Source organism: Oryx dammah, unplaced genomic scaffold (genome assembly GCF_014754425.2).
Source record: "Oryx dammah isolate SB20612 unplaced genomic scaffold, SCBI_Odam_1.1 HiC_scaffold_13, whole genome shotgun sequence".
Classification (NCBI taxonomy): Eukaryota; Metazoa; Chordata; class Mammalia; order Artiodactyla; family Bovidae; genus Oryx; species Oryx dammah.
The window spans coordinates 5,120,444-5,130,288 of NW_024070197.1; the positions used below are offsets into that span (position 1 = coordinate 5,120,444).

Here is a 9,845-nt window from a genome sequence, read left to right on the forward strand (position 1 = left end):
GTCACACAGCAGGCCCTGGTCCAGCCCCACTCAGAACAGAGCCCCTCCTCTGAGCCCAGATCTCAGCCCTCAGGACTGGGAGGATCGACAGTCCTGATGCTCAATGCTAGATGCACCAGGGCCCCTTAAACACTATTGAGGTTGGACACCACACTGACAATATAAAAAGGAATATCTGATCGGGGGTACAAAACATGCATACCCAGAAGTCTTCATCGATCTAAGGCAAGCCTGAGTTGACCAGCACCCAGAGGAGGCAAGTCCGGCCTCACATTCTATTTTCCAGCTTGACTGAGGTTAACAGATGAAGAACAAGTATGTACATATAAGGCACCCAAGTGTGATTATCTGATGAAGTAATTTACACTTCTGTCAACTCACAACTAGCATTTTCCTTCTGTGTGGCAAGAATATTGAAGTGTTACTCTCTCAGCAAATACCAAGTATATAGAAACAGTATGATTAACCACAGTCAACATTAGATGCACATGCTGCAAATATTGACCTAAATATAGTGATTTAATTTCTGGATAGCTAGACAGGGGAATCTCTAAGTCATTTTCTGTAATAGCCATACCATTTACATTTCCACTAAGAGTACACAAGGGTTCCCTATTCTGTGTGTGTGTGTGCGCGCGCGCGCGCACACGCATGTTTTGGGACAGGGCGGGAGAGGACAGGAGAGAAACTAGCACTGGCTTGGCAACAAGAAAGTAGCAGCTACACCTTCTCAAGGATGTCCCCCTGTACTACCGTTCACTTGGTGTTGCCAGTCCTCTTGATTCCTGGAACAATCTCCCTACACTGAAGAACTTAATGGCCGCTCTCAAGTTCTATCCACAGAAGCATACCTAGCAAAACCTCTCTAATGAAAACTTTCTGCTATTTGAAGCTTAGTATTCATTATTTCCTTCCCTTTTCGACTCAGATGAACTTACAAACTCTCATGGGGTCCAACACAGCCTCTATAAAACCCATAATGATCCATTCATCCTGCTATAAAAAACCACACACACACACACGCACAATCCCAAACTCTAATATCATGCCAGAGAGAAAAGTACATATGAAGACACCCAAGGATCCACTGGATGCAAAACACCATGTTTTCATTCACTGTAACCTCAGCCCAAAGATGGTCATCTTTGAAAACTACATATAAAAGATGTTTTCAGCAATGCACAAGCCCCAGCGAGACCGAAACATCTCCCAAAGAAACACCCCCAATCCCCTGTTGTAGCTTTTACAGTGCAACTGAAACTTTGTGACACAAAATACTGAAGAGTACTAAAGGTAAACAACAAAATGATCTCTGAAACTTTTCTTATATTACTCTAAAAACTGTAGAAAGATTCCTCTCTCTCTCTCTCTTTTCCCCTGGAGCAGGAAGAATTTAGTACTTGCAAGAAGTAATAGAGATCTTTCTCAAAGCAGTGTCCGTACACAATGATTCTTGACACCTCCCCAAAGACCCAACACAAGTCACCTGTAGAGTGGATGCTGAAGGGCACCCTTCAGCTCCATCTCCTGAGCACAAGGCACCCATCCTCCTGCACCCAAGGATCCTTGTGTGCTCAGCTCAGGCTGTACTTCTAACATTGGAGGAAAATAATTTTCTGTGCCTGAAACCACTGCCTTCATGGAAGCCAAACCATGGAAGCAACCCAAATCTCCATTAACAGAGGAATGGATAAAGAAAATGTAGTACTTTTATTTATAATGAAATACTACTCAGCCATTAAACAGAATGGAAAAAAAAATGCCATTTGCAGCAACACGGATGGATCCAGAAATCGCCATACGAAGTGAAGTAAGAGGAGAAATATCTTATGACATCCCTTAGATGTGGAACCTAAAAAGAAATTACACAAATGAACTTACAAAACAGAAAGACTCACAGACTAGACTTAAAGAACGATTGTGGTAGGGGGTGGGAGGGAAGGGATAAATAGGGAGTTTGGGATGGACATGTATACACTGCTATATTTTAAATGGATAACCAACAAGGACCTACTGTATAGCACATGGAACTCAATGTTATATGGTAGCCTGGATGGGAGGGGAGTTTGGGAGAGAATGGATACAGGTATATGGATGCCTGAGTCCCCTCACAGGTCACCTGAAACTATCACAGCATTGTCAATCAGCTAGACCCCTATACAAAACTAAAAGTTAAAAAAAAGAAATCCACAAATTTACATTTAATGCTGAGAAATATTTCTACTATGGTCACTTCTCCTCAGAGCCTGTGTTCCTGTCTCCAAGCCAGCATTTTTGTTTTTCATTCTGGGAAGACAGGGACCCATATACAATTCTACAAAAACTAGATACTCTCTCCAAAAAGAACTGCCATGCAGACACATAATCAGTTTGGCCAATCACCTCAGGGTCAGTGTTGCTCTGACTGAGTTTCTGGTCTAGTCTCTCATCTGCATGTTATAAGCAGGCTCCCTGAGGCCCAGAAGGGAGACATTTTAGTGTCTCCCAAATGAGATCCCGCAAGGTCAGTGGGCAGAGTTTGTCCTTATCACCTGTTCCATTTAAAACACCATCTATCAGGTACCTGATCAAAGGAAACTTCTCTTTCAAGGTCTGATCACACAGACACCAAACAGGTAATTCTTCTTTTCCAGAAAAATCAAAGTAAAATAATTTAAACAGTCGCAGCAGCACAGCTGCTGGTGCAGAAAACATTGTAAGGGTTTAGCTTAGAAATAAGCTCTGAGCAAACTTCATCATGAAGAGAGGAATAAAAGAGGCAAAAAAAAATATAAGGGATTCAAATCCCTTATATAAACTTGCATAGTATTTGCATATAACCTACACACACCTTCCTATATGCTGTAAATCATCTCGAGGTTACTTATAATACCAAATAAAATGTGAATGCTATGTAAAAAAAAAAAAAAAATTAGACTAACTGGTTAAATCAGGTTTTGACCATTAATATAAAAGACATTTCTACCAAGTACTCATCAAAAGAATCTAAACGTATTTACTAGTTATGAAAGAACTTTTCCAATATATTAAGATAAAGCAGGGAAAGCCCTTTGGTGTCAAGAATATCTGAATCAATGAAAGGAAATAATCTTGCTGTCAATGCTTTTAAAAAATTAAGGATATATCATATTTAGAAAAGAACCACATGAGTAGAATACATAATACCCCCAAACTTCACAGGTTAATAATTATTTGCAGGGAATTAGACATTTAATGCAGTAGTATATATATAAAGTTAACAACAAAAGAAATGTAAAGGAAACAGAAAAAAGTAAATCCATTATAGAAAAAAGCACTTTTAATGTTTCTTTAAAGAGGTACTATGTGGTGACAGAACCAGTCCTTTCTTGTCCCACTAGTGCCCTCTCCATCCCATGCCAGGAAATGGAAAGGGGTGACCCACACCTATCTTGAGTCAAGTCACTGCTCCTTGGCTCAATAGGGACGTTATCTTGTCATCATACAATTACAAAATGTACAAACTTTCCAGCTTTGCAATATGAATCTTCGTCTGTATAATTTAAGCAAACAAAATTTAAATTTATTAGATTTAAAAGCCAGAAAACAGTGCATCATAACTTTGTCCAAATTCAATTAACTCACCTCTCCCATCTGGACCGTTTCCCCTCTACCTGCACAATTTTTTTTTTTTACCTGCACTATTACGCGTTTCCTTTTAATTGTCTATCTCCATTTCCTCCCCGCCCCGCACCCTCCGACCCCGTTTCTATCTCCTTTTTAATCTTTTCTATTCTGCTGGTGCCTCTGCTGGTCTATTTCTCTCTGCTCTCCTGCCACAGTTTGCAACTTGTTTCTCCTCTTGTTGCCCTTTCCCCTCCATAATCTTTACATTTCTGCCTCTTTCTTCCCCCAGCTCAACTCCCTCTGCCCTCCGGTTACAAACCTTCTCTGCCTCTTACAGTCCCTTCCTCCCCACTCTCAGGCACCCCACGTGGCTAGGCTTCCTTTCTGCTCTGCTAGTCACACGCTGTCATCTGCTCCTCTCCCAGGACCACGATGTTCTGACGTCCACGGCTCCACCTTTTATCCTCTCGCAGAATCTCTGTGAAGTGCCTCACCGCTGCTGCTCCCCTTACTACCACCGATCGAGGCCCCCCTCTCCCCATGTTGCTGCCCAATCCCTGGAAATCCGGCTTTAGAAATTTCTCAATTTTATTCACCTGCCATTTTCAAGGCTAAATCTATTTCATCTTACGGTCTCTTTACAAGCCCCTCAGCCATCCTGTCTCCATCCGTTTTCCGTTATTCTTTCCACCTCATCAGTTTTCCTCTCTCAAGTTTCTTTTCTCTGCGGCTGCAGATCCCATCGCCCACTTATTTATGGCAAAGGAGACGCAGTAAGAGGGCCGCCTACGGGAAGAGACTGTTTTCCAACCGAGGGAAGAACTGGGGACTGAAGAACGTTGGCCGGCGTCACCAGCCCCAACGCGGGGTGAGGGGACGGGCTGACAGGGAGGGAAGGCCCGCGGGGCGGAAGAGCGGCCTGAGGAGACGCGAGGCCAGGGGGGCCGGGGTCTCAGGAGCGGGGCGGGCTCTCCCGAACCCCGGGGCCGCCAGGGCCGAGAAGGCGAGGCTGAGGGGCGCGAATCCACCTCGCGAAACGAGGGCTTTACATGAAGCGAGGGGCAGAGGCAGGAAAGGGTTTGAAGCAGGAAAATGTGCGAAAGGCGGTGTCTACTGAGACCAAAGGCGGAAAAGCCAAAGGCAGGGACCGGCCTCTGAGATTTCAACCCAGAGGAAAATACACCCAGTCCGTAACAGCTACGTCTAGATTGACTGGGGGCGGAGAGGCGGGTGCTGGGATTTTAGGCCCGTGCCAACCCCCACGTCGTGAGGATGGAGTTGGAAGGGAGACCCCCGCCGCCACCGCCGCAGTTACACTACCAACGAGCAACTTACTCTCAACGGGGTGACCTTCTCTCCTCGCAGTCCGCTTCCGGTTCCGTAAAAGACAACGCCAGAAGGGCCAGAGAGGGGCTTCCGGGGGCGGGGCCTTAGCGGAGCGCTAGGTGCCTGGAGAGACCCCCGGAGCCCGCAGGGAGTGCTGGGAGGCAGGGCAGGCGCAGAGCGGGGCGCGGGGAGTGGGAGGCTGATCCTATTAATTTGAAATTGCTTTTTTGACATGTATTGTCCCACTTTGGGGGGCCGGTGCTGGGTGCTCCTTGCTGCTTGGGCACTTCTCTAACTGCAGTGAGCAGAGTACTGCTCTAGTCGTGTGTGGGCTTCACAGTGAGCTGGCGTCTCCTGCCAGGAGCACAGGCTTCAGTAGTTGCAGCTCCCTGGCTCCAGAGCACGGGCAGTAGTCGTGGCCCACGGACTTCGTTGTCCCAAGGCAGGTGGGATCTTCCCCGACCAGGGATGAACCCATGTCTCCCGCAGTGGCCCGCGGATTCTTTACCACTGAGCCACCAGGGAAGGCCCACTGTCACAGTTTCAAGGTGAAAGCTGGGCCAGTTGCCTGGGCCAGTTATACTGAAACTAAGATGTATCCTAACACGTTGAAAACGGTTACGGTAAAAAGTTTTTTCCAGAAGTTTGCTTACATGTCCAATTAACTGAATGTGTATGAGATAAAGGGTTCCAGGTAAACTTTTTAAATCTTTCCCCAACTCGTTGACAACAGGAAACCTTACATGTTTGACAAATTATATGTAGTTTATAAATATCTAGATCATTCCCAAATAAGATAAATGAGTAAAATACTACTAAAAATAGTATTTTGCCTTACAACTCCATAACCATTTGTTTTTGTCTTTGAAATCTTTGGGACTCGGGACAGTAAACTACACAGAGAACAACACAGCATTTTCCCACACTTTCCATCAGATCTTACTCCCTTCCTGGTGAGGCCCTCACATACACAGCAGCAGTGGGCACCTCAGAAAATGCAACAATCCCCTTCAGGTCACAGACCAGGCCCTGGTCCATCCCTACTCAGAGCAGAACGCTCCCACTCAGCCCAGATCTCAGCCCTCAGGAATAGGAGGACTCAGAGTCCTGAAGTTCAATGAAGGATTCAGATTGGAATCACCTGGGGAACCTTAAATATAATTAACGTTGGGTCTCACCCCATTTATTTGAAAGGGACTCTGGTCAGGGCACAAACATATATTTACAAAGTGCTTCTTTGATCTAATGTGAAGACTGGGTTGAGCATCAAGGATGAATGAATGGATAGTGAAAATGTGGTGTGTGTATAGAATGGACTATCACTCAGGCATAAAATATTTTTTTGGCTGCACTGTGGAGCCTGGAGCATCTTAGTTCCCTGACCAGGGACTGAACCCAGGCCCTGGCAGTGCAAGCACTGAGTATCAGCCACTGGACTGTCAGGGAATTCCCTAAAATAAAGAAATATTTCCATTTGCAACAACATGGAAGGTACTAAGCTAAGTGAAAAAAGAGTCAAAGACAAATACCACATGGTTTTACTTATCTATAGAATCTAAAAGAGAAAAAATTGCAAAATACAGTGAAAACAGACACAGAAAAAATATGTGATTTCCAGAGTGAGGTAGAGGAGTGAATTATGTGAAGGAGTTTAAAACAGGCACATTGACAATTACACAGTAAGTAAGTCAGGAGCAAGTATAATATACAGCATAAATAACAGGGTCAATAATATGGTAAGCATTTTGTTTGGGCACAGATGGCTACTAGACTTACTGTGGTAGGTCATTTCATAATGTTTGCAAAAATTAAACATTAAACATTACACCTGAAACAAAAATTGTACAGCAATATGTTTCAACTAAAATTAAAAAGATGTTCCACTGGAGAGACACCATATAAACTAATTAATACAGGTGGCAAGGCCCATAACCAGGGCAGTCACCTCACTTGATATCAGAAGAAAGACTTTTTTGAGGAAAACCACACAAATGCATGAGAAAGCTGATCCAAATTTTAAGCCTGGTAGAACATAACACAATTCTTTCTAGGGAAAAACTTGACAAATGTACTGAATGTGATCAACTTTATAAAAATATATATGCCTTTGTGGTCTTGAAAGAATTAATATAATATAGAAACCATACAAGAATGTTAAGACTTTGCAGCAATTACTCAGGATACTTCACAAGGAATTCACACTAGACAGAAACATGATAAATGTAATGGGGAGATAAATCTTCAAACAATCCTCTCAATGGACTTAAAAATAAGAAAACTTACAGTGGGAGGAAACTCAGTCTATTAGGTTTGAAATAACCAATCTCAGATGTTAAATTCTACAGAGAATTAAAAGTTAAAATTTCTTAAAATTCATGAGTTGATACCTGTCAAAGGATCAGACATCTGTGGAAAGATCTAATTATCTGCAGATGGTACATTGTTTATTCAATTATCTGAGGTCTCGTGAAAAGGGTCCATTAATGACCTACAACCTGAAGTTTGGAATCTGTTAATGTTATTGTTCCATTATCTGCCTTTCATTTGTCACCATGATAGTCTCAGGGAAAAGATGGGTAAGATGAAACCCTACCTATTGCATTAGGTGGAGTTTACTCATATCCATGAGACCAGGAAAAACTAGGACACTGATTTTAAGAAGCTGCTGCTGCTGCTAAGTCGCTTCAATTGTGTCTGATTCTGTGCGACCCCACAGAATGGCAGCCTGCCAGGCTCCCCCGTCCCTGGGATTCTCCAGGCAAGAATACTGGAGTGAGCTGCCATTTCCTTCTCCAATGCATGAAAGTGAAAAGTGAAAGTGAAGTTGCTCAGTCGAGTCCAACTCTTAACAACCCCATGGACTGCAGCCCACCAGGGTCCTCCATCAGTGGGATTTTCCAGGCAAGAGTACTGGAGTGGGGTGCCATTGCCTTCTCCGGATTTTAAGAAGCAAGATGGTATTAATTTGAGAGCATGGGGACAGCCAGAGTAGAGATGTAAAAATATTATCTAAAATATGCTTTGGGAAAAAATAAATAAATAAATAAATATGCTTTGGGGACCTCCCTGGTGTGCTTCCCTGGCTCAAATGGTAAAGAATCTGCCTGTAATGTGGGAGACCTGGGTTTGATCCCTGGGTTGGGAAGATCCCCTGGAGAAGGGAATGGCAACCTACTCCAGTATTCTTGCCTGGAGAATCCCATGGACAGAGAAGCCTGGTGGGCTGCAATCCATGGGGTTACAAAGATTCGGATACGACTGAACGACTAACACACAGCACACACACCTGGTGGTACAGTGGCTAAGAGTCCACTCTTAGTGCAGGAGGCCAGAGTTCAATCCCTGGTCAGGGCACTAGATCCTAAGTGCCAAAACTAAAAGATCCCATGTGCTGCAACTAAGACCTGCTGCGGACAAATTAATTTAAAAATAAAATATCATGTTTTTGGTGGCCATGACACCTTCTCTAGATATGTTGTTATAAATGAGGGCCATCATTGATGATTATATGAAAGATTATTCTAGCAGATGGTCAAGAAATAGAGTAGAACTTGACACTGTGAAAGTGAGGTTTTCGTATGTGTTTCATGATGGGCTACATGTGGAAGAAAAGAAAAAAAAGCAGGGGAACAATGGGGTTTTTTTGTTGTTTGTCTGGTTTTTAGCCGCACCTCATGGCATGTGGGATCTTAATTCGCTGACCAGGAATTGAGCCTGTACCACTGGCATTCGAAGGCACAGTCTGAACCACTGGACCACAGGAGAAGATCCTCTCTCCCTTTTAAAAGGGAATAGCTGTTATCTACCATGGTGGTGGTGATGGTGGTTTAGTCATTAAGTCATGTCCTACTCCTGTGACCCCATAGACTAAGGCCCACCAGGCTCCTTCGTCCTTGGGATTTCTCAGGCAAGAACTAGAGTGAGTTGCCATTTCCTTCTCCAGGGAATCTTTCCGACTCAGGGATTGAACTCGAATCTCCTGCACTGGCAGGTGGAGTCTTTACCACTGAGCCACCGAGGAAGTCCTTTGTTGTCTACCATAGATTGTGGAAAGTTCGTTTTCTTTCAGAACGCTGCAGACAGAGTATTACTGAAGTTCATTCAACGAAAAGAACAAGAGTAGAGAGTGCTTGACAGGGATTCAAATAGGCACACTGTTTTTACATTTTCATACTATTTTGTTTAGAATGTATCACTTTCCATATCTAAATTAATGAATGAATGAAACTTCCCTGGTGGTCCAGTGGCTAAGACACTACGTTCTCAATGCAGGTGGCCCAGATTCAGTCCCTGGTCAGGGAACTGGGCCCCACAAACCACAACTAAGACCCACCAGAGTCAAATAAATAAATAAAAATAAATATTAAAATAATTACTACCTGCCTGCAATGCATTAGACCCAGTTCTCCTGTGTTTCCTGCACTGGCAGGCAAATCCTTTGCCACTGAGACACCTGGGAAGCCCCATAGCAGTTACATTACTATATAATTCATATGGGTCTAATCTTAAAATATATTTGGAAGTGATGTTAGAATATTTCCCAATTACAAGCCTCCTGTATATTTCTCACATTCAGGTAGGATGACACGGTTAAAAAGCATTTCAAAAAAAAAAAAAAAAAAGCATTTCAACATGGATTCTTTGATTCCTTGCCCTGACACTGGAATCAGAATAACTATGTCAAAATTGGCAGTCCAGTGGTTAGGAATTGGCACTTTAACTGCTGACAGTGCAGGTTCAATCCCAGGTCAGGGAACTAGGATCCTGCAAGCCACATAGAATAGCACCCCCCGCCAAAAATATGGTGAATTATTTAAGTGTATTTAGTATCAGATAGAGCAGAAAGGAAATAAATCTATGACTCATAAAACATAAGGGCTCTACAAAGTTTTGCTTGGCATTTCAAACATGAGGCAAAGTCACCATATGTTATG

At 43.4% G+C, this 9,845-nt stretch overlaps 2 protein-coding genes across 7 annotated transcripts in view; one reads left to right on the plus strand and one right to left on the minus strand.

The window, feature by feature from the left end:
* LOC120871946 (zinc finger protein 420-like) overlaps window positions 1-9,845 on the plus strand; it is a 719,570-nt gene that overhangs the window by 208,636 nt on the left and 501,089 nt on the right. The gene's annotated exons all lie outside the window — the stretch shown is intronic.
* LOC120871970 (zinc finger protein 665-like) overlaps window positions 1-9,845 on the minus strand; it is a 41,909-nt gene that overhangs the window by 16,339 nt on the left and 15,725 nt on the right. Inside the window, exons 1-2 of one of the 5 annotated variants that reach the window (XM_040252069.1) lie at window positions 4,182-4,437; window positions 3,406-3,511 (exon numbers count right to left, since the gene is read on the minus strand). The exons of 3 other annotated variants lie outside the window; for them this stretch is intronic. The gene's annotated coding sequence lies outside the window, so the exon portion shown is untranslated. Of the gene's footprint in view, window positions 1-3,405; window positions 3,512-4,181; window positions 4,438-4,920; window positions 4,990-9,845 lie in introns of those variants that run through there. One more of the 5 variants, XM_040252068.1, reaches the window with a different exon arrangement.